A 24,811-nucleotide genomic window follows, 5' to 3' on the forward strand; every position below is an offset into this window, starting at 1 on the left:
ATCTATCTATACTGATGCTACCCTTCCTGGATAGCTGCTGGGTCTCTGCATATATTTCATAGCCTTGGCTCTGAGTCACTCTCTTATCTCTCAGGTTTGATATCTGCCAGAAGATCCTTGTTTTATAATGTTTACTGAAGTGTTATCTGATGACAACTCAGCATGGCCTGCAAGCCCTAGCTAACTATAGAGCATTGAATGCAATGTTTTGGGTGCTGTTCGGAGAAAGCAGGATGTTAGCACGGGGAGAGAAACTGAAGCCAGCTCGCGTGAAGCTGACGGCAATAAGGTTAATGTGTTGTAGATCACAATGAAGAGCTGGGAAGTCAGGATCACTGGAGTCCACGAGGAAGCAAGTGTATAATAGTCAGTGAAAACAGAAGTTCCCTGAATGATTCTTATGTGGTTGGGATGTGCTTTGGGACAGCTAGTCAATGATTGACCATGTGCTGTTGACATTTCCATTAGATGTCTATATCTCACTTAGTCAATACCTTGCCACTGCAGGGGACTCGGGCATTGGTGCACCTCAGTCCTGTTGTAATAACTGGGCCTACAAGTTTGCTCTCAGTGTTAGATCAGCTGTGGGGAAACAGATACAAGTTTACAAAATCTTCTGATCAGGCATAAGTATAAATGGCGATGGGAAACGCTGTAAAAGGGAGACAGGGACTGAATTGGGTCAAACAAACATGCTTCCTGGTAAAACTCAAAAATGTATGTGTTAAAAATGAGTCCTGATTGCTGACCAAAATAAGGAAAGGCTGGGTTTTCCTGTCCATCAGTCACTTTGGGGGTCCTTAAGAAAAACGGATTTGGAAAGAAATGTGAGTGCAACAATTGATGACTGAAAGGAGGGGGAGGAGCGAGCACCACCATCATGATGGCAAACCTCACCATCTCCTGGGACGGCAGGAAGCACTGTGACATAATTTGTCCTTTATCGTGACCCTCAGAGAAGTCCTGACTGGACCAGGCCAGGTCAGAGACAGGGCCCCAGATGATACCACAACCTCTGTCAGCTCTGGCTGAATCCCTGGGTTATGAAAATTTGACCCCCACTTTTCCCCTCTGTATCCATTTTCCTTCCCTGCCTTATTTCTTCTCTTTCCTATCCCTCTCCTTCTCCCTTTTCCTTCTGTCTAATAAGAGTCTGTCTTAGCAAGCCCAGACTGTATATTTTGCAACACTGGTGTGAGCCTATGACCAGAAAGAGGTAGCTAAAAGCAGTGACCTAAAGAGCACAACCCTGGTACAAGTTTGCCCTGTCTGAAGGCTGCTGATAAGACTGCATGCTGGGCTTGCGTTTCTTCATTGGTAATGTTGCAAGTGAGAGTCAACACCACAGTGAGAAGCTGCATTTTCTCCTCTTGCTGTTTATTTTTCTCTCCCGTTTTGCATGTTTGTTTTCTTTGGTGTTCTACGGTAGGAAATGGGATCAGACTTTAACAGCAGCAGCCACCACAGCCCCATCCCATCTCAACTCAACTTCTTCTCTTTCCCCCAAAAGAACAGTTATTACCATCTCTAAGAGCACCCAAAAAACAGTCCTACAAGGGGTTTTCATGCTAAAGTCTCTTTACAGGTAAAGGGAATGGGAACAGGGAATGTTGTCAATTTGAAAGCCTTATTTAATACTTTACATTTCAAATACTTTAACTGTTTTTCCTTTTGTATGCATCTTTTATAAAGGGTTTAAATGATGTTTAATGGTGTGTTTGCCGTGGTGCTGAGCAGGCTGAGGTCTCTGTATACCAAACCCTGAACCTTGTTTCAAACTGCTTAATATTGAGGAGTACTTGTGGCACCTTAGAGACTAACACATTTATTAGGGCATAAGCTTTCATGGGCTAAAACCCACTTCATCGGATGCATGCAATGGAAAATACAGTAGGAAGATATATATATATATATAGATATATATATATATATATATATACAGAGAACATGAATAAATGGGTTTTGTCATACCAACTTTAACGAGATTCATCAGTTAAGGTGGGCTATTATCGACTATTACCCCAGGCTAATTTTTCCTCCTACTGTTACTCACACCTCCTTGTCAACTGTTTGAAATGGGCCATCCTGATTATCACTACAAAAGGTTTTTTTCCTCCTGCTGATAATAGGACCTGGAAGAGTGGGGCCCTGACCTCAGCTATAGTATCAATAATACTATAATACTTGCACAGGGATTTATTGCAACAGTGCAAGTACCAACTCCAGCACACACGGGTTGCTAAACCCCCCAGATCAGATACAACAACAAAATAACATACCAGACAACAACTTAGCACTAAGATAAAGATGCAGAACCTTCTGTTGGTGGAGGTGCTGTTTGCGCTGATCATTACAATTTCCTCCCTTTAGTTAAATAAGAACTTTAAACAATAACTCCTAGGAATCCAGATAGTCTTTCATCCATGCAGGTTTCCAAGTTGGTCTGTCTGCTCCAGTCCTATATTCAGTCATGGAGACAACATTCATAGTGTGTTTAGATTATCAGCGAGTTCAGGGCTCATGTCCTCTAGGTCAGGTCTATCCATTGTGGACAGACTGTTTGTTGAAGACGGCAGTGTGTTGAGATTCCTAGAACACTCTGACAATTCCTCCTCCACACCCAGTGTCCCACCACAAGCCACAGGTACTGACTGAGGAGCATCAAAATCCTTCTCTGCCTTCCTGGGGGATAGTGGTTGAGCATCCTCAGTGTTTGCCCTCCAGTTTCTTCCAATGAATCTGTGCACCAATTCTCCATGCACTACAAAAAGCAAGTGCTCTCCCCACTAGGTATCAGCAAGGATAGTTTTGTAATCACTGTGTAAGGCCTCCTCCAAAAAGGACTAAGTTTGTTGTTTTTTTCCAAGCTGTCTTTTCCCACTTGCATAACCACACCTTCTCACCTTCCTGGATGGACATGCCATTCTCCTTTTTCCTGGCATCTTATATCTGGCATGCTTGCCACCAGATCATCTGTTCCTCCACTTTCTGAAGTGCTCTCCTCAGGTGACTGAAGGGTTAAAATCCATGTGCATGTTATATAACAACCTGGTATATATGGATTGTGCCAGCTCTTTTTCAGACCTGAAGTCCAGAGTTTGGTCTGGAGACCAGAGGCCTAACTAATAGTGATCAGCTAAGAGAAAGCTGGGGTAAACAAAATAACATTGCCTTTACTAAGATCTGCTTGGTCAGTAGAAATGCCAGATGTTGAAGCAATAACTGAATAATTATGTTTCATCCAATGTTTCAAATTGAACAAAGGATCCCTGTTCCTATTGTGTTTCTCCTGAAGGGAAAACAGTCTTCCCACAGATCCAACCTTGAGTTTATGAAATATTGGCACATGTCACTATAATGATATGGCACCCTTCCACCTCCCTTCCAAGGGACCAATGCCCTGCCTTAAGACATAAAGGAGACAATCTCTATTTTCATATGCTTTCACTGTTTCTTTGCTTTATCCCCTAGACATGTACCTGTCGGACAATCAAAGGAGTTACTCCATTCCTATGGACCCCAAATCAGAATTCAACATATATATTTTATACTAATAACATTTTATCAAAGTATTAATCAAATGTTAATTTGCTAACTTGAGACCATGGGCAGAGACATTGTGTAATCTTTTAACCATTGGCTATTGTGCTATCTTGTCTTGCTGCAAAACCTATCCCGGGGTGTGGAACTGCCTACCCCGTCACTTTCCCCCACCCATGGAAAATCTATATATTTCATTGTAATCAATTGATTGACAGTGTCTCTGAGCCTAATAAGCCAGGTGACACTCCGCCAGCGCTGTGTGTAATAAACCCCTATGCTTTGACCTCTACACGGTATGGATTTATGTCCTTCAGTGACCGATATAAGACTCTGCGTGTCACCCACCTGTGCAGGTGCCTGGGGCCCTGCCATTTTGGGCTGCCTGAGCATCAAGTTACGGGGAAGCCTGGGTTTGCAGAGTCAAATAACAATATCATAGGAGAGCAATGGATAGTTGAGTGCTGGCTGGCTTTACAAGCCAAAACAACCAAAGGTGTCTTCAAATCCAGACTCTGTGGTCTTCACTGACTCAGACTCTAAGCACAGAGCCAATGGTGCTGTGTTCTTTCTCCACTCCCCCATTGCTCACTCGGGAGATGAATCTGGTCCTCACCTTGATTGTCTGGAATTGTTGGCAAATGTGTGTAAGACCTGGGATTCAAATTCCTGCCCCTGAGCACCTCAAATGCAGCTGAGTGAGAGAAACTGCAACACAAAGTGTTTTATCAATTATCTGTGACTGTCTCAGTCTTTTTATCTGTCTGTGTTTGTACCACCATGCACCTTGAGAAAGTGTTGTACACTATAAACACCAATTTTCAGCTGGAGCTTCTGGTAGTGGGGCTTTCAAGTTGATCTGCATGAACTCCCAGGGCTTACTAGGTTGGAGCATTTCCCCCAGAGGAGTTCTGCCTCCCCTTACTGATACTTTCCAGGCTTGACAGGTAAGACAGAAGAGTACCTAGTCCTAAAATCTGCAGCCATCCCCAGCCAAAATAATCTGTCAGTGTCGTTTCATACCCCAGGTGTTCTGCTGCTGCATTATCACAAGGACCCTCCAGTATTGTTTTCTGAAAGCTTGCTGGCAGATCAGTCCTGTTACCCTCAGACACCAGCAAGTTGGTAGCTGGATCAAAGGACTGTGCTGAACCAGCCCACTCCATTCTGGGCCTCCTTCAGTAGATCTGTTGGCACCAAACATAACTCAGGGGGCTTAGACTGTTCTTGCCACACGTCCTCCCAAAACCAGCCTAAGCCTATTCTCTTGGCCCTCATCCCACTGAGAGTGTCCACAACCACACATTGCTTTCCAGGTTTATGGGGAGCTGTGCATGTGAATTAAGAGAGTTTGTGAATCCATCTCCACAGGCATCCTGTGTTATGCTTTGTAAGGGGCTGCCACAGGGCACTGGTCTGTGTGTGCACTGAATTCCACTCACAGACCACAGGGCCCTGGGATGATTCAACCCATACCAGCACCATGACTGCCTGTGCCAAGCAACATCTCTGCTCCAAACACCCATTGTGAGGATGCTACATCCAGAATGGTTGAGGGGATCAGGGCAAACCCAATTCCATCGCTATGCATAGACCTCTTTGACTACCCAAGAGCGCACTCCTCAGGGAGGCCGCCATTGTGGGCCCACTTGCCCTACCCAGTTTTCTCTGTGACATTGATGTGGTGTGAAGAAGCAGCATTGACGCACCTAACTTTGAGGCACCTAGAAAATTGTTGGGACACACCAGGCCTGAGTTCCACGCTCAGGCTCTCTGAACAATGAATGGCGGGAAATGGGCACCTCAGAATGGGATTCACAAAAGCCAGAATGCTAAGCAGCTCTGCCATCAGGGAGCTCAGCCCCCAAGTGCCAGCCGGCACCCGTCTCTGAGCTGTAAAACCTTCGCTGGCATTAGGCACAGATGTCACTTCTATGCTACACCTTGATCTTGCTGCCCAGGAGGCTGGCCAGTCTCCTGACTGATTTTCTACTTGACCCTCGTGATTGTTTATATGTTAATAAAAAGCAACCAGCTGAGGGCCTTTAACAAAGTGTTCTCTGTCTGATACACTGCCCTGACACTCCTGCTCAATCCACTCCTACAGAACCTGAGAAACAAAGAGGTAAAGCAGGCCCTATGAATGCCAGTCAGTAAATTTCAGACTTCCCATAGAAAACATAGCTAGTTTTGGTTTGGATAGAACAAAATGGAAGTGGTTAGAGTTGATCTGTAGGGTACATATGATTCCTTTGGACTCACCATTTGGTTAATCTGGGTGAAAATGAAGCAGTGTAGCTGAGTGATTAGTTTTATTGATTTGTTCATTCGATAGATGTCACCTCCTTTTTCATCTGAATGGCTGATGAATAAATGATCTTTTCAACTGTATTTGTTATTCCCCATGATTCTCTTTTGGGGAAAATTGTGCATTTAGAGACAGACTTTCAGGCTCCACAGTTGAGGCCAGATGTCCTGAAGGGCCTGGCTCTCATTTAAGCACCACAATGAGTGAGCAACCTTTCAAAAGTTCTCAGGATGTTTTCAGAAGTTGTTCTCAAAAGCTGTTTGATGGGATAACGTGATTTTAGTCAATAAGTCAATAACGTGACATCGCTGGTAATTAATATCAATGGTCAATGTGGGTCTGGCTGGAGAATCTTGCCCGCATGCTCGGGGTTCTGCTGATCGCCATATTTGGGGTCGGGAAGGAATTTTCCTCCAGGGTAGATTGGCAGAGGCCCTGGAGGTTTTTCACCTTCCTCCGCAGCATGGGGCAGGGGTCGCTTACCGAAGGATTCTCTGCGACTTGAAGTCTTTAAATCATGATTTGGGGACTTCAACAGCTGAGTCAAGGGAGAGAATTATTCCAGGAGTGGGTGGGTCAGATTTTGTGGCCTGCATCATGCGGGAGGTCAGACTAGATGATCATAATGGTCCCTTCTGACCTTAAGTCTATGAGTCTATGAGTCTATGAGAACTAGTGACCAACCTTTCAAAAGTTCTCCGGGTTAGAAAGTCAGTGTTGCAACAGCAGAGATGCATGCAACTCATGCAACTTTATCTTGCTTCTTTTGGTATTTGCTGTTTTATTGTAAAGCTGCAGCTCCTCGATGCACACAATTATGTTAGAACCTCTCCAGGGATTTGGGAGAGAATTTCTTTCCCTGTGCAATATAAAGAAGGGACTTGAACAGCGTCTCCTACAACTCTTGCATGTCCTAACCACCACACTGAAGTCTTTCTTGCTTTCTATCTGGCATAATGCATATTTAATTATTTACATGCAGGAGAACAGCTTCAATGGGAGGGACTAAGAGAATAGCGCATAGCTTGGTGGTTAAGGCACAACTCTGTTAGGTAGGCTGGGACTCATAGTTAGAAAGGTTTTTCCTACTATCTAACCTAAATCTCCCTGGCTGCAAATTAAGTCCATTACTTTTTGACCTGCCCATAGTGGACATGGAGAACCATTGATCCCTGTCCTCTTTATAAGCCTGTACAATATTTGTAGACTATTATCAGGTGCCCCCGCCCACAGCCTTCTTTTTGAAAGACTATACATGCCCAGGTTTCCCTCCCCTCCCCCCCGCTTTTTTCCTCCTAGGTCAGATTTTCTAAACCTTGAATCATTGTTGTTGCTCTACTCTGGACTCTCTCCAATTTGTCCGCATCCTTCCCAACTACCTGGTAGTTCGGTTTGACTTTACCTAGTCTGCTATTTTCCTGGACCTGACCCCTTGCCCCATTTCCCTGCTAGTTTACTGGTCTGGTGGACTCTGCAAACTTTGCAACCAGATGAGCCCTGACCCCCTGCTAGACTCAGCAGATCCTTGCCAGGCTGCTGCATGTCTCAGTCTAAAACCAGTTTTCTAGTTCACTTGTATAATTGCAATTTAGTCCATTTTGAATCAGATCCAAATTTGGAGCGGGGGAGATTTTCAAGACTCATAGACTCATAGACTCATAGACTTTAAGGTCAGAAGGGACCATTATGATCATCTGGTCTGACCCCCTGCATGCTGCAGGCCGCAAGACCCTTCCCTGGACTCTGCCGTTGAAGTCCCCAATCCTGTGTTTTAGTGACTTCAATCGGCTGAGACCCTCCTGCTAGTGATCCCTGCCCCATGCTGCGGAGGAAGGCGAAAAACCTCCAGAGGCTCAGCCAATCTACCCTGGAGGAAAATTCCTTCCCGACCCCAAATATGGCGATCAGTAATACCCCGAGCATATAGGCAAGAGTCTCTAGCCTGACCCTTGTTGGCCATTATGCTATTCACAGGTCAGTGGAACTTACCTTTGGATTGGCAACCTAAGGGAATGTTCATGCTTTCAATTTACCAAACCCTACAGCCCGTCTCTCCCCTCTAGCTAATTTGGGCTAGACTATAAGTAAATAGAATTAATTAGGGTTGATTTGGAGAGTATGTATGATTCCTTTGAATTGGCCATTTGGCTAATCCTGGGTGAAGGTGAAGTAGCAGAGCTGGAAGAATAGCTTGTATTTATTTGTTTACTCAATAGATGTCACCTCTTTTCTCTGAGTGAGTTTTTCATGAATAAATAGTGATTTTCTTCATTATACTTCTTACTCCATGTTATTCTCTGAGGAGCTACATTGTGCTTTTAGAGACAGACTTTCAAAGGGGCTCTGATTTCACAAGCGAGGCCAGACATTCAGAAAGGCCCAGTTCCCATTTTAGCACCACAATCAAATGAGAAGACTTCCAAAAGTTCTTAGACGTTGTTGCTCAACAACTGTTTCTCAGAATTAGTGACCAAACTATCAGAAGTTCACAGTATTAGAAAATCATTGCCAAAGTACAGCAGTTGCAAAACTTATGCAACTTTAGGTGTTTGTTGTGAAACTGCAGCTCCGAGAGTCATACAAGTGTGCTAGAATCTCATTAGCGAGATGGGAGACATCACTTCATTTCCCCTCCCCACCCTGCTTGAGTTAAAGAAGGGATTTGAACAAGAATCCCCCCCACACACACACACACAGGGCCAGCTCTATGTTTTTGGCTGCCCCAAGCAGGACAGTCAGGCATTCCGGTCGCCGTGAGGGTGGGAGTCAGGCAGCCTTCAGCAGCATGCCTGCGGGAGGTCCGAGGGTGCTGCGGATTCAATGGCATTTCTGCGGGTGATCTGCCAGTCCTGCGCCTTCGGCGTACCCGCCACTGAATTGCCGCCGAAGCCGTGGGACCAGCAGACCTCCCACAGGCATGCCGCCGAAGGCTGCCTGACTCCCGCCCTCATGGCAACTGGAATGCACGCGCTTGCTGCGCTGGTGCCTGGAACCGCACCTGCCCCCTTAAGTGAGTGCTTAAACTACTGGGCTATCCAGTCATTCCCATGCTGTCTGGCCAAATGCATATTTAACTATTGCACCACAGTGGAACGGCTTTGAGAGGAGAGATTCAGAGAGCTCCACACCAGGGTGGACCGTCACCCAGCCATTAGGGCAGTCGCATCCCGCGACATTTTGTGTGGTGTTAGACATGCTCTCAGCATGGGCAGAGTCCTGAAGGTGAGCTAGGCCAGGAGAATGCCTCTCTTCACTTGGTCTGAGGATCCCGCTAGGGAGTAGGCATGAGATAAGGGTCTGGATGCCCAGACTGAGTTATGTGTATGCCCAATGGCAGAAATGTAGGCTCACGGGGGACTTTTATGGGGAAAAGTTGGGAAATGAAGGATTTTAGGAGCCTCCAGAGTTAAGGAGCTTGGCTTGTTTAGCCTAACACAATAGAGGAGGAGGGGAGATATGGCTTCTCTTTATAAATACTTCAGAGGGAAAAACACTACAGAGGGAGCGGAGTTATTTTAGTTAAGGGCCAATGTTGGCAAAAGAACAAATTGATATAAACTGACCAGTGATAAATGTAGGTTTGAAATTAGATGAAGGTTTCTAACCATCAGAGGTTTGAAGTTCTGGAACAGCCTCCCAAGGGAAGCAGTAGGGGCAAAAAACCTAACTTCTTTTAAGACAGAACTTGATAAGTTTATGGAGGGGAAGGTAGGATAAGATTGCCTACAATGGCATATGACCCATTCGCAACTGCTATTAGGAAATGTCTCTGGTGGTCGGAGATGAGACACTATATAGGGAAGGCTCTGAGTTACTACAGAGAATTCTTTCTGAGATGTCCGATGGGTGGGTCTCTCTGTTATGCTCGGGGTCTAATATATCACCATATTTGAGGTCGGGAAGGAATTTCCCCCCAGGTGAATTTGGCAGAGACCCTCAGGGGTCTCACCTTCCTTTTTAGCATGGGGCACAAGTAACTTGCTGGTTTGAACTAGAGTGAATAGATTCTCTGTAATTAGAAATCTTTAAATCAAGATTTGAGAATTTAGTAACTCAGCCAGAGGTTATAGGCCTATTGCAGAAATGGATGAACATAAGAACATATGAACAACATATTGGGTCAGACCAATGGTCCATCTATCCCAGTATCCCGTCTTCCAACAGTGGCCAATGGCAGGTGCTTCAGAGGGAATAAGCAGAACAGGCAATCATTGAGTGATCCATCTCCTGTCGTCCACTTTCAGCTTCTGGTAATCAGATGCTAGGGACACTTAGAGCATGGGGTTGCATCCCTGGCCATCTTGGCTAATAGCCATTGATCGGCCAGTCCTCCATAAACTTACCTAGTGCTTATTTGAACCCCATTATAGTTTTGGCCTTCACAACATCCCTGGCAATGAGGTCCACAGGTTAACTGTTCATTGTGTGAAGAAGTATTCCCTTTTTTTGTGGTAAACCTGCTGCCTATTAATTTCATTGGGTGACCCCTGGTTCTTATGTTAGGTGATGGAGTAAATAACACTTCCTTACTCACTTTCTCCACATCCATCACAATTGTATAGACCTATATCATATCCCTTCTTATTTGTCTCTATTCCAAGCTGCTTCAGACAGTAAGCAAGTATTGTAAGAGTTGTGACTTATGTCGGAAGTGTAAGAGATTAGTTGGACCCTGCAAAGCATGGCTGCAACATTTCCCCATCATTAAAGAGGTGTTTGCCAGAGAATCTGTAGCTATTGTGGGGCCCTCTCAAGAAACCACCCAGAACTGGAAAGAAGTACATACATGTGGTGGATTCTGCCACCAGGTACCCTGAAGTCACTGCACTATCATTGGTGCTGGAATGAACCTTTTATCACATGGATCATTTACTTGGATGCTCTATCCCTATTTGCAGTTATGGCTGCTAGTTTGTATATTGCTTTTCTTCTACTTGACCACATCTAGTTTGCTATTTTCCTGGACTTGACCCCTTGCCACATTCCCCTGCTGGTCTACTGTGCTATTGGACTCTGCAAACTACAGCCTTGTTAGCCCTAACTGTCCACTGAGTGTCAGCAAAGGATTTCTGGTCAGCAAGTCCTCTCCAGGTTGGGTCGAAGTGTAAGGCAGTTTCTAATTCACTTGTATAACTGTTGTTTAGTCCATTTTGAATCAGATGCAAATTTGGGCCTCATTCCTTCTTGATGTGGTCACAGGAGCAGAACGTCTCTTGTGACTGATGTGAGCAAAGGTGGGCCCACTAGATTGCAGGCTGGGGTCCTTCCAGCATAAGACCAATAATTTCACACCCTAATTGGTAACTATTTGGGTAAATTTTCTCTGGCTGCAGTGTTGGTGAAAGAGGTCCTATGCAGTCCTGCCTCCTGCCCCCCCACACCCCCCTCATAGAATCTGAAACACAAGAAGATAGAGGAGGGTCTGAGGAAATTTCTCAGGAAATAATCCTACCCATACATGTGTCCTTTTCCTTCCCCACTTTTTTATCTTCTTTCATATATCTCCTATCCTTTTGCCTTCTCTCTAAGAAGAGTCTAGTTTAGATGGCCAAGACTGCACATTTTGCAAAACTGCTGTGAGCCTGTGATCACAAAGAGGCAGCTAAATGCAGTTCTCTGAACTGGTACAAGTTTGCCAGCTCTCAGAGTGGCTGATAAATCCATGCGCTGAACCTCTGTTTTACCAGAAGCGAGTCTGCAAGTGAGAGTCAACACCAGAAACAGAAGCTGCACTTTCAATCTTTGCAGTTCTCTTCTTTCCCCTTGTGTTTTGCCTTCTTGGAAAGGTATCACCATGAAATAACAAGAACATGACCACAGGATTTGGCCCATCTCAACTAACCTCTTCCTTTCGCCCCACAAAGGACAGCCATTACTGTCTTTAATACCATCCAACAGAGTGTTACATAAGGTAGTAGTGGTGGGGTTCCATCTAAAAACTCCCTCTAACTAAAGGGAAAGGGGACAAGGGATGTTGTTAAAATGAAAGCCTGATTTAGCACTTTACATCTCAAATGCTTTAACTGTTCTTCCTTCTTGTCTGCATCTTTAATAAAAGGTGAGAGAAACAATGAAACAAGGAACAAAAAGAACTTTCCTAACATTGGGATGTTTTAGTCTGTGGAATTGCCTATTTGGAAAAAGGAGGGAAGCTATGTTACTAGGAATTTATTAAAAAAAAAATTTTGAACCCTGTTATAGTACTGGCCTTCACAACATCCCCAGGCAAGGAGTTCCACAGGTTGACTATGATTTGTATGAAAAAAAAAATACTTCCTTTTGTTTGTTTTAAACCTGCTGCCTGTTAATTTCATGTGGTGACCCCTAGTTCTTGTGTTGTGAGAAGGAGTAAATAACACTTCCTTATTTACTTTCTCCTCACCAGTCATGATTTTAAAGACCACTATCATATCCCCCCTTGGTCGTCTTTTTTCCAAGATCAGAAGTCCCAGTCTTATTAAACTCTCCTCATACAGAAGCTGTTTCATACCCCTAATCATTTTTGTTGCCATTTTCTGAACCTTTTCCAATTCCAATATATCTTTTTTGAGATGGGGTGACCAGATCTGCAGTCAGTATTCAAGATGTGGGTGTACCATGGATTTATACAGAGACATTTTACAAAGGGCTCAGTGCTGGCCTAACTCTGCTCCCAATGTGATCAATGGGAGTTGTACACCTATAGTTCTGCACTAGATAGCAACTTTTTTTTCATGCTGGCCACTTTAACCATAGGCAAACTACCATGCTTATAATTACATTCCACAAATACTTGCCTCCCAGAGGCAGATTCCTGGATCCAAATGTGGTGAATTGATGTCTGTCCCTGAGAGACAGCTCCCATCATCCCGGGAAAAACAAAAATATACCAGTTTTTCTTAAGGTTGGAAATTCTGTCAATGTTTTTTGCACAGACCCAAGGATCAAACCTTAGCTAAAATGGTCTAAACCCTAAACCCCACCTAGTGCACAGCACCCACTGTCCATTAGAAGAGCAAAACTGAAAAAAAGTATTCAGAAAAGCGGTTAGCTCCATACCTAGCCTAATGTCTCGGAAACAATCAGATCGTATTAAACACATGCAGAGAGAGAAAGAGAGAGAGAGAGACCAAGAGTATTCATAGATTCCTAGATCCCAAGGCCAGAAGGGACCAGTGTGAACATCCACTCTGACCTCTTGCATAACGCAGGCCAGTGAACCAGGACCGCCTCCAGCTTTTTTGCTGCCCCAAGCGGCAGCAAAGAAAAACAAACGAATGACTGAGTGGCCGCTGAAGTGCCACCAAAGAGGAAGCGAAGGACTGATGGGCCTGCCGCTGAAATGCCGCCACAGTCCCGGACATGCTGCCCCAACAACTGACTGAGCGCCACCCCTTTCTATTGGCCGCCCCAGGCACCTGCTTCCTTTGCTGGTGCCTGGAGCCGGCCCTGCAGTGAACTGCCCCCAAATAATTTCTGTTGAAAGGTAACGGCAACTTACAGGACCTGGCTGGCTCTTTTACAGCCACTGACCCTGAGTGCTATACTAGGTTGATTGCAAATTGGGGCAGAAGTTTGAAACACAGAAGGTTCTGCAATCTGCTTTTGTCATTTTAAATTTTGGGGAAATGTAATCTAAGTGCAGCAGAAAATTCAGAAGGTGAGCAAACAATTTTGAAAAGAAAACAATACACACACAGATGCTTGCTGTGAGAGCTCACAATCTGTATCGGGCTAACGCTGGGGTTTTCAGAATAATGGACCTTGTATAATGGATACTGGGGGTAGTAGATTGTGAGGCGTGGAGAAGGGTTGAGTGTACTGTATAACAGGCACTAGGAGGGCAGTGTGAGGAATGGGAAAGGAGTGGCTACTGTACAATATGTGGTTGGTGGCACCAGATGGTAAAAGGATGGGAAATCGGTGGCAGCTATTCTTCATAATGAGCACTAGATGGCAGCAGTTACAGAAGATCCAATATTCATAGAATCATAGAAGATTAGGGTTGGAAGAGACGTCAGGAGGTCATCTAGTCCAACCCCCTGCTCAAAGCAGGATCAACCCCAACTAAATCATCGCAGCCAGGGCTTTGTCAAGCTGGGCCTTAAAAACCTCTAAGGATGGAGATTCCACCATTTCCCTAGCAAACCCATTCCAGTGCTTCACCACCCTCCTAGTGAAATAGTTTTTCCTAATATCCAACCTAGACCTCCCGACTGCAACTTGAGACCATTGCTCCTTGTTCTATCATATGCCACCACTGAGCTCCATCCCCTTTGGAACCCCCCTTCAGGTAGTCGAAGGCTGCTATCAAATCCCCCCTCACTCTTTTCTTCTGCAGACTAAATAAGCCCAGTTCCCTCAGTGTCTCCTCATAAGTCATGTGCCCCTAATCATTTTTGTTTCCCTCTGCTGGACTTTCTCCAATTTGTCCACATCCTTTCTGTAATGGGGGGGGCCCAAAAACTGGATACAGTAGAACTTCGGAGTTACAAACCCCTCGGGAAGGGAGTTTGTTCATAATTCTGAAATGTTCGTAACTCTGAACAAAATGCTCTAGTTGTTTTTTCAAAGTTTACAACTGAACATTGACTTAATATAGCTTGGAAACTTTACAATGCAGACGAAAAATGCTGCTTTTAACCATCTTAATTTTAATGAAACAAGCACAGAACGTTTCCTTACCTTGTTGAATCTTTTTTTTTTAAACTTTCCCTTTATATTTTAAGTAGTTTAAAGCACTGTACTGTATTTGCTTTTCCCCCCACCCTCTGTATCTGCCTCATTGCGTACTTCCAGCTCCAGATGAGGTGTGTGGTTGACCAGTCAGTTCATAATGCTGATGTTCATAACTCTAAGGTTTTACTGTAAAGTGTTGGTACATGAAGAGAGATTGTCACCTTGGGTAGTTTTCCTTTAGGGTTAAGCTAGATTTTCACCATTATGTGATGTATTTTCCTGAGAGATTTCTTAGATATTAAATAAATAAATGAATTGCATATGGGACAAGTAAATCACACATGACATCAGTAACAACAAAACTCTGAAGGCACAAAAGTAGAGTAGATACTAATGGGGAAGAGGTTTTAGTGGCATCTAGCTACAGAATGAAAGGAAACCATTATTATATTGTTGTTATTATTAATAATAATTTTAATTTTGTACATAGTGGTGGTGTTTGATTGTTTTTACCTTACTCTTTTTTGCTTCTGTCTGCCAGACGGCTTCAGTAATAATACAATATTTCCAATGCATCTAGTGCAGAAAATGTGTCCAGATCAATGAGAATTTCCATTTTGTTTCTGCAGTCCACTTAAGTGGCTGGTCTCTTTCTTCCTGGATGGCTGGAACAATTTCTCTCAAGGGTTTATGGGACAGATTTAATCCAAAATCTGTGCGCTGAAAGTAACAACTTCTGGGAAGCAAATGTGGGGAATGTGTTGTGATGCACAAATACAGTGGTTCCACACCAATATTACCGTGAGCTTGCTAGCATGTGTGTGCATGTGCACAAATGCATGTTTTTTAAATGCTGCAATCTACTGACTTGGATCTTCTCCAGTGTGCAGCCTTTGCACTTTCCCTTGAAGAGCTAGTAGGGTTCACAGCCACCTTTTCATTTAGTTTAGTTGGTGTGTGCATGCCCCAATTCAGCAAAGCGCTTTATCATGTGGCTAACTTTAAGCACGGGAATTGTCCTATCTTGCTGCATTGGGGCCATATGTAAAAGAAGAGATTTGAGTTCCCTTTGTGTAGCAGTAGGTGGGTGTCACTGTCCTGTAGACAGAATGGGGATGGGGGTGGAGGGCAGAGATAAGACTGGAGCTGGAAACTTCAATGTGAATTTCCTAACTTTTGACTCTGCATTATTCCTCATTGTCTTCTGTCAGTGGGGGACATTGGTGCCCTAGGAAAACAGCATCAGAACCTTCAAATGTAGCTGCTTCCAATGGTGGCATATTGCTTCACTGCTAACCCGACATTCATCCTGTAAGAGCGCTGAAAACAGTTCTCTGAAGTCAGAAGTCCTTCTCTCCCTATGACCTTCCCTGGAGGCTAAATATCAGAGGGGTAGCCATGTTAGTCTGGATCTGTAAAAAGCGACAAAGAGTCCTGTGGCATCTTATAGACTAACAGAGGTATTGGAGCATAAGCTTTCGTGGGTTTGACTCTGTTACCACTGATGTTTATTTGTCTAAAAATAAAATCAATCCTTATTCACATGCTCTTCTCGATAATTGAAGATACTCATTAGCAGAGGTGCCAAGGGAGATTTCACTTCTTGTTTGCAGCATAAATGATAAAACAGGAGAGACGTTCACGCTCTGCTAGCGGATACAAGGCAAGGCGCACCAAGGATGTCAGCAGCACCAAAGTGTCCCATCCAGTGTAGGCAGGTCTCGTTACGGAGAGTTTGGTAGCCCATGAAGTAGGTGGGAATAGAAGACTGCAGAACGTGAATATTTATCTATGGATCACTGAATGAAGCAGTCACAACAGAGATTTGGGCTTCTTCTGCACCTGTGTTAAGGTAAACAAACTTCCCCCATGCTTTTAACCTACAATAAAATTACACAATAAAGAAAATATTTTCCACTAAGCCTGTCCGATGTAGGATTTTTCTGCTCAGGATCTCTACATAAATCACAGGATTATATAAAGACTGAACTAGTTTGGTCCTTTTTTAGCTCTCATGCACCTAAGTCCCATTGAAGTCAATGGGAATTAGGCACATGCATAAATGTAGACAATACTAAAGTGATGTGTGGAAGAAGGAAGGAGTTAAACATGTTCTAAGTTGCCTGACTGAACTGGAGCCTTAATATTGTAAAATACTTTGAAGAGGAAAAGGACTCTATGCATGTAAATTGTTCATACTATTTTAGTGATAAAATGGGAAACTCTCTCCTAAGAGATTCTAGCTTGTTCTATAGCAGTCTTATGGCAAATGAAACTTCAGCCCTCTTTTTGATCAGAAACAAAGATGTGTTTGTTTACCTTTTCTATTCACCCTATTTAAATGCAAGGCTTTCCCACTGTAAGGGCTGGTTATATTTTGCAGGAGTTTGTCAGTAATAAGCCAACTGAAAAAAAGTCAAATATTTTTGCACAGGAAATTTCAATTTTCTCCCCCATTTTCTTCTAAATTTCCCATAAAGTGTTTTTTTTTTTTTTTTTTTTTTTGAAAGCCAGCTTTGGTTAGAAATAATCAGGTTTCCATAGAGGTCTGGTTTTCAAAAAGCATTTTTTACTGAAAACTGAACCAAGATATTGCATATTTTAATGAAAAAAGAAAAAAAAATGAGCCCCAAATTTTAATTTTTTCAACAATTTTTTTAACACAAATGAAGAATTTCCATTAAGATGTTCCTTCTGTCAAAAACCCATTTAACATTTAAGATGTTTAAATTAAAAAGTTTTGATTAACAAGTAAGCAGGTAACAAATATATGTTGTGAAGTTTCTTTAAATGAAACATTATTATTATTAACACAAACCCAGCTATATGTAGTGCAGTTGCAAGCTGGATATTTATCTTCCAGATGCCACATTTGTGACTACCAGCCTCAGCTATGTGGGACACCCTATAACAGGCAGGAGAAATTTTACTGTCCAGCCCCAGATTTATGTACATTCCTCTGTCCTAGTACACTGCAGGGAGTTGAGGGATTTGAATCCACAGCTGTGAACACCAGCATTCATGGGATCTCCTATCATAGATCATCAACACATAAGAACATAAGAACAGTCATAGTGGGTCAGACAAAAGGTCCATCTAGCCCAGTATTCTGTCTTCCAACAGTGGCCAACGACAGGTGCTTCAGGGGGATTGTACAAAACAGGGCAATTATGGTTCAGGGTCACCCAGAGCAAAGGGTTTCATCCCTGAAAATCTTGATTAATAGCTATTGATGGACATGACACCCATGAGCTTATCTAGCTCATTTTTGAACCCAGTTATACTTCTGACCATCACAACACCCTGTGACAATGGGTTCCACAGGTTAATTGTATTTGATGTGGAAAAATACTTCCTGTTTTTTGTTTTAAACCTGCTGCCTATTAATTTCATCAGGTGACCCCTGCTTTTTGTATTACAGAAAGGGGTAAATAATATTTTTCTATTCACTTTCTGCGCACCATTCATGATTTTATTGACCTCTATTGTGTCTCCACTTAGCCATGTCTTTCTAAGATGATCAGCCCCACCATGTCCAGCTGATCACCAAAGTCACATAAGAATTCAAAGGCAAAAGATCTCTTCAGTTGAGAGGTGACAGCTGGCTAAATTGTACAGATGCCAAGTTTCCAAATCCCCTGTGTGGTTTTGAAGATCCCAGACTTCACTTCCATTTATTTACTTTATTTTGATTTATAAATTGCTCGTGATGGGGTATCCACCACAACCCTTGGTAAATTGCTCCAATGGTAAATGTATGCCTTATTTCCTTTCTGAATGAAGGGGCATCTGCATCTTACAAATAGAAGGGAAAGCACATGTTGCAGCACAGATTGGGTGAGTCCGGCACCTGTGTTTCTCTGTAGTGAGTAATTAAATATGTGAGGAAAGAGAGAGTAGAATCGGAATCCCAGAGCAATGAGAGATCATTGTTCCAAGCTTGAAATATTCTGGCATTTCAGGTAAGCATCATCTTCCATATTTAACAAATGTTTTGTTGTATGTCAATAATTCCTATTTCCTACAGCGAAGAAATTAATGAGAACATTAAAACTACCGGGTGAAATCACAGTCCTGTTGAACAGAGCAGACTAAAAAAGCTTGGCTTGTTAAGCCTAGCAAAACAAAAGCTAAGATTGCTCTCTATAAATACATCAGGGAGGTAAATGGCCGAGATGGGGTATATCTATAGATGTTGGCACTGTAACAAATGGGGATAAACTGGTCAGGAATAAATGTAGTCTGGACTTATGTTTTATATTGTCTGGGAATATTGGTTTCTCATTCAATAACAGTGTTTGAACATCAACATTAGAAACACTTTCTAACATGTTTGCTGGTTGTGGTTAACCCTAGTGGAAAGGGGAAAAGTCATGGTGGATGTGTTTTTACCTATATCCCACCATGTCAAATGATGACTTCTTTTCTCAAATTAAGGAAGCCCTGGGATACAACATGACTAGCTCACATGACTTAGTGCAATGCTGGGGAGGAGCTGGTGGTTGTGGTACATGTAGGTACCAATAACATAGGGAAGGATAGAACAGAGATCATGGAGGCCAAATTTAGGCTGCTAGGTAAGAGATTGAAGCCCAGGACCTCCATAGTAGCATTCTCTGAAATGCTTCCAATCCCACGGACAGGGCCAATTAGACAGGCAGAACTGTAGGGTCTCAATGTGTGGATGAAATGATGGTGTAGGGAGAAGGGTTTTAGATTCATTAGGAACTGGGGAAACTTTTGGGAAAGGGGGAGCCTATCCAGGAAGGATGGGCTCCACCTAAACCAAAATGGAACCAGATTGCTGGCACTTAAAATTAAAAAGGTCGTAAAGCAGTTTTTAAACTAAGGGCTGGGAGAAAGCCGACAGGCGCAGAGGAACAAGTGGTTCGGACAGATACATGCCTTAGGGGATGTCATAAACAGATAGTTAAGGGTTAATACCTCTTTTACCTGTAAAGGGTAAAGAAGTTCACCTATCCTAGCTGACACCTGACCAGAGGAACCAATGGGGGGACAAAATGTTTCAAAAGGAAGGAAGGAAGTTCCCTTTGTCTGGGTCAGTTTCAGTTTTGGCCGGAGTGGAAAAGATCAAGGAATCAGCTTCTTATCACAGTAGTGAGTATTAGAAAAGGAATAAATAGGTTTTGTTTATTTTCTTTTTGTAACTTGTCTTGTGCATTAGGGGAATAATCAAATTAGGTATTCTTTTGTGTAACTAAGTTTTGTCCAGGGGAACATCCTCTGTGTTTTGAATCTGTTGTCTGTGAGAGTAGCTGGAATGCTAATCTCTCCCAGAGGTTCGTCTTTCACCTTTCTTTTCTTTAATTAAAAGCCTTATTTATAAGAACCTGATTGATTTTTCCCTGTTTTTAAGATCCAAGGGGATTGGATCTGGACTCACCAGGAATTGGTGGGGGAGAGGAGGGAGAATGGTTAAATTCTCCTTATGATAAGATCCAAGGGTTTGGATCGGTGTTCACCAGGAAATTGAAGAAGTCTCTCAAGGCTACCCAGGGAGGGAAAGGTTTTTTTGGGGGGGGGAAGACAGAGTTTCCCAAATGACTCAAACTATTTGGGTGGTGGCAGCCAGACCAGATCTAAGCTGTTAATTGAGCTTAGGGGTTCACATGCAGGTCCCCATATCTATACTCTAAAGTTCACAGTGGGGGTGAAACCTATGACAGGTGAGGATCTATTAATAGAGATTCTCTATGTCCTAGTAAGGAGGAGAAGATGGAAGAGGGCAATAAACAGGTAGGATCTGATGAGAAACAGTCAAATGAAAAGACTTCCATTCAATTACATCATGTAATGGCAAACAGCTAAAAAGTTTTTTTTTTTAAGTGCATATATACAAATGCTAGAAGTCTAAATAATAAGATGGGTGAAATAGAGTGCCTCATATTAAATGAAGATGTTGGTATGATAGGCATCACAGAAACTTGGTGGAATGAGGATAATCAATGGGACACAGTAATACCAGGGTACAAAATATACCGGAAGGACAGAACGGGTCATGCTGGTGGGGGAGTGGCACTATATGTGAAAGAAAGCATAGAATCAAATGACGTAAAAATCTTAAATGAACCAAACTGTACTATAGAATCTCTATGGATAGAAATTCTGTGTTCTAATAATAAGACTATAGCAGTAGGGATATATTACTGACCACCTGACCAGGATGGTGATAGTGACTGTGAAATGCTCAGGGAGATTAGAGAGGCTATACAAATAGAAAAACTCAATAATAATGATGGATCTCAACTATCCCCATATTGACTGGGTACATGTCACCTCAGGACAGGATGCAGAAATAAAGTTTCTTGACACCTTAAATGACTGCTTCTTGGAGCAGCTAGTCCTGGAACCCACAAGAGGAGAGGCAATTCTTGATTTAATCCTAAATGGAGCACAGGATCTGGTCCAAGAGGTGAATATAGCTGGACCGCTTGGTAATAGTGACCATAATATAATTAAATTTAACATCGCTGTGCCGGAGAAAACACCACAACAGCCTAATACTGTAGCATTTAGTTTCAGAAAGGGGGACTACACAAAAATGAGTAAGTTAGTTAAACAGAAATTAAAAGGTACAGTGCCAAAAGTGAAATCCCTGCAAGCTGCATGGAAACTTATTAAAGACACCATAATAGAGGCTCAACTTAAATGTATACCCCAAATTAAAAAACATGGTAAGAGAACCAAAAAAGTTTTATTGTGGCTAAACAACAACGTTAAAGAAACAGTGAGAGGCAAAAAGCAAGTTAAATACTAGTGAGAAAAATAGAAAGGATCATAAACTCTGGCAAATGAAGAATAAAAATATAATTAAGAAGGCCAAAAAATAATTTGAAGAACAGCTAGCCAAAGACTCAAAAAGTAATAGCAAAAAAAAAAAAAAAAAAAAAAAAAAGTACATGAGAAGCAGGAAGCCTGTTAAACAACCATTGGGGCCACTGGACAATCGAGGTGCTAAAGGAGCACTCAAGGACAATAAGGCCATTGCGGAGGAACAAAATTAATTATTTGAATCAGTCTTCACGGCTGAGGATGAGAGGGAAATTCCCAAACCTGAGCCATTCTTCTCAAGTGACAAATCTGAGGAACTGTCCCAGATAGAGCTGTCATTAGAGGAGGTTTTGGAACAAAGTGATAAACTAAACAGTAATAAGTCACCAGGCCCAGATCGTATTCACCAAAAAGTTCTGAAGGAACTCAAATGTGAAATTGCAGAACTACTAACTGTAGTTTGTAACCTATCATTTAAATCATCTTCTGTGCCAAATGATTGGAGAATAGCTAATGTAACACCAATTTTTAAAAAGGGCTCCAGCGGTGATCCTGGCAATTACAGGCCAGTAAGCCTGACTTCAGTACCGGTCAAACTGGTTGAAACTGTAGTAAAAAACAAAATTTTCTGACACATAGATTAACATAATTTCTGGGGAAGAGTTAACATGTGTTTTTGTAAAGGGAAATCTTACCTCACCAATCTGCTAGAATTCTTTGAGGGGTTCAACAAGCATGTGGACAAGGGAGATCCAGTGGATATAATATACTTAGATTTTCAGAAAGCCTTTGACAAAGTTTCTCATCAAAGGCTCTTAAGCAAAGTAAGCAGTCATAGGTTAAGAGGGAAGGTCCTCTCATGGATTGGTAACTGGTTAAAAGATAGGAAACAAAGAGCAGGAATTAATTGTCAGTTTTCAGAATGGAGAGAAGTAAATAATGGACTCCTCCAGGGGTATGTACTGGGACCAGTCCTATTCAACATATTCATAAATGATCTGGAAAAAGGGGTGAGTGTCAAAATGCAAAGTGGCAAAATTTGCATGTGATACAAAAAATTACTCAAGATAGTTAATTCTCAAGCAGACTGCGAAGGGCTACAAGAGGATCTCACAAAACTGGGTGACTGGGCAACAAAATGGCAGATGAAATTCAATGTTGATAAATGCAAAGTAATGCACATTGGAAAACATATCCCAACTATACATATAAAATGATGGGTGTCTAAATTAGCTGTTTCCACTCAAGAAAGCGATTTTGGAGTCATCGTGGATAGTTCTGTGTAAACATCCACTCAATGTGCAGCGGCAGTCAAAAATGTGAACAGGATGTTGGGAATAATTAAGAAAGGGATAGATAACAAGACAGAAAATATTATATTGCCTCTATATAAATCCATGGTACACCCACATGTTGAATACTGCGTGCAAATGTGGTCGCTTCATCTCAAAAAAGATATATTGGAAATAGAAAAGGTTCAGAAAAGGGCAACAAAAATGATTGGGGGCATGGAATAGCTTCCATATGAGGAGAGATTAATAAGACTGGGACTTTTCAGCTTGGAAAAGAGATGGCTAACGGGGAATATGATAGAGGTCTTTAAAATCATGATTGTAGTGGAGAAAGTAAATAAAGTGTTATTTATTTCTTCTGGTTACACAAGAAGTAGGGGTCAGCAAATGAAACTAATAGGCAGCAGGCTTAAAACAAACAAAAGGCAGTATTTCTTCACACAACCCACAGTCAACCTGTGGAACCCTTTGCCAGAGGATGATGTGAAGCCCAAGACTATAACAAGGTTAAAAAAGGAACTAGATAAGTTCATGGAGGATAGGTCCATCAATGGCTATTTACCAGGATGGGCAGGGATAGTGTCCCTAGCCTCTGTTTGCCAGAAGCTGGGAATGGGCAACCGGGGATGGATCACTTGATGATGACCTATTCTCTTCATTCCCTCTGGGGAACTTGGCATTGGTCACTGTTGGAAGAGAGGATAGTGGGCTAGATGGACCTTTGGTCTGACCCAGTATGGCCATTCTTATGTTCTTATGACTTCACAGGTGTTAAACTGTATATGACAGAGTGTTAAGGGTTGTTTGAAAGCCAAATCATTTTTATATTTTGTACATCTAACTAGGGTCTAGGTGAAATGCGAATGACAATGTTGACCTTTGTGTATTAGCAAACATAATGTTAACTTCCCCCTTTCTTCTCACACTAGACAACTCTTAATGGTAAAAAAATTTTAGCTAACTTGAGCTTGGAAACAACTCTCAAACTAATTATAAATGTTGCCATTTCACTAGTAATACCTTCAGATCCTCAGTGTATAACTTATATTGTTCTGGGCCATATGGTGCCCAGGAGAAAGTATAGAATCTCTGTAATGTACAATTATGGATTAATTAACCAATTATGGAAGTTTCTTCATAACTGCCATTTGCTAATGTTTGCCTATGACCTGAACAATAAGGATGTAATTCTTTTATCAGTTTCTGTCCTAGCTATTAGAATGATGGGCTATATCCTTATTATTCACAATAATTCTCTAACACTTTTTTTCAATCCACCTAAATTCCTTTCCACACCAACGAGTTACACAGATAAACAGTATCACATTCAAATAGATGCAAAGAATCACCAATATGATACAAATTAAATGGGGAAAAATAAGACTGAGATTTTCAAAAGTCATGAGAATTGAAAGAAGCCTGGGAAAATTCCAGCATCGTAAATTATGCTTTAATTTGATGCTATTATTACTTTGCTTATGATGTAGCTTTAAACACAATAAAAGAAATATTTCCATTGTGTTCAACACTGCACAAACACATAGTAAGTAACTTGGGCAGGTTCAAATATAAATACACAAGAAAGTTTAAAGATGGGAGGGGAAGCTAAGAGAAAGAAAATGAAAAGTAAATTATAATCTTTATTTTTTAAACATGCATTTCCTTTTCCCTAGATAAAACCATGGTGAATAGAGAACAGGGAAATTAAACATCCGTCACAGAGTTCATCCTCCTGTAATTTAAAAATATCCCTGAATTACAGACTCTTCTCTTCCTGCTCTTTCTAGTGATCTGCATTGTGACCATGGCCGGGAACATCCTCATTGTTGTGGTAGTTGTGGCTGATCAGCACCTTCACACCCCCATGTACTTCTTTCTGGGGAATTTGTCCTGCTTTGAGATCTGCTGCACCTCCACCATCCTGCCCAGGATGCTGGCCAGTCTCCTGACTGGGGACAGAACCATCTCAGTCAGGATCTGCTTCTTGCAATATTATTTCTTTGCTTTCCTGGTAGTTGCTGAGTGTTATCTCTTATCTGTGATGTCTTATGATCGGTATTTAGTGATCTGCAAACCCCTGCATTATGCAGTGACACCCATCTGGTTGAACTCGCAATCCTCATTTTGTCTTCAATATTCAGCCTGCCCCCATTTCTTACCCTGACGTCCTATGTTTATATCATCCTCAGTATCCTGCGAATCCCTTCCACCTCCGGCAGGC

General features: G+C 42.3%; 1 protein-coding gene across 1 annotated transcript in view; it reads left to right on the top strand.

Moving 5' to 3' along the window:
- Positions 1–24,811, top strand: part of LOC128845950 (olfactory receptor 10A7-like) — a 55,897-nt gene that overhangs the window by 526 nt on the left and 30,560 nt on the right. The gene's annotated exons all lie outside the window — the stretch shown is intronic.

Source organism: Malaclemys terrapin, chromosome 12 (genome assembly GCF_027887155.1).
Source record: "Malaclemys terrapin pileata isolate rMalTer1 chromosome 12, rMalTer1.hap1, whole genome shotgun sequence".
In the NCBI taxonomy this organism is placed as follows: domain Eukaryota; kingdom Metazoa; phylum Chordata; order Testudines; family Emydidae; genus Malaclemys; species Malaclemys terrapin.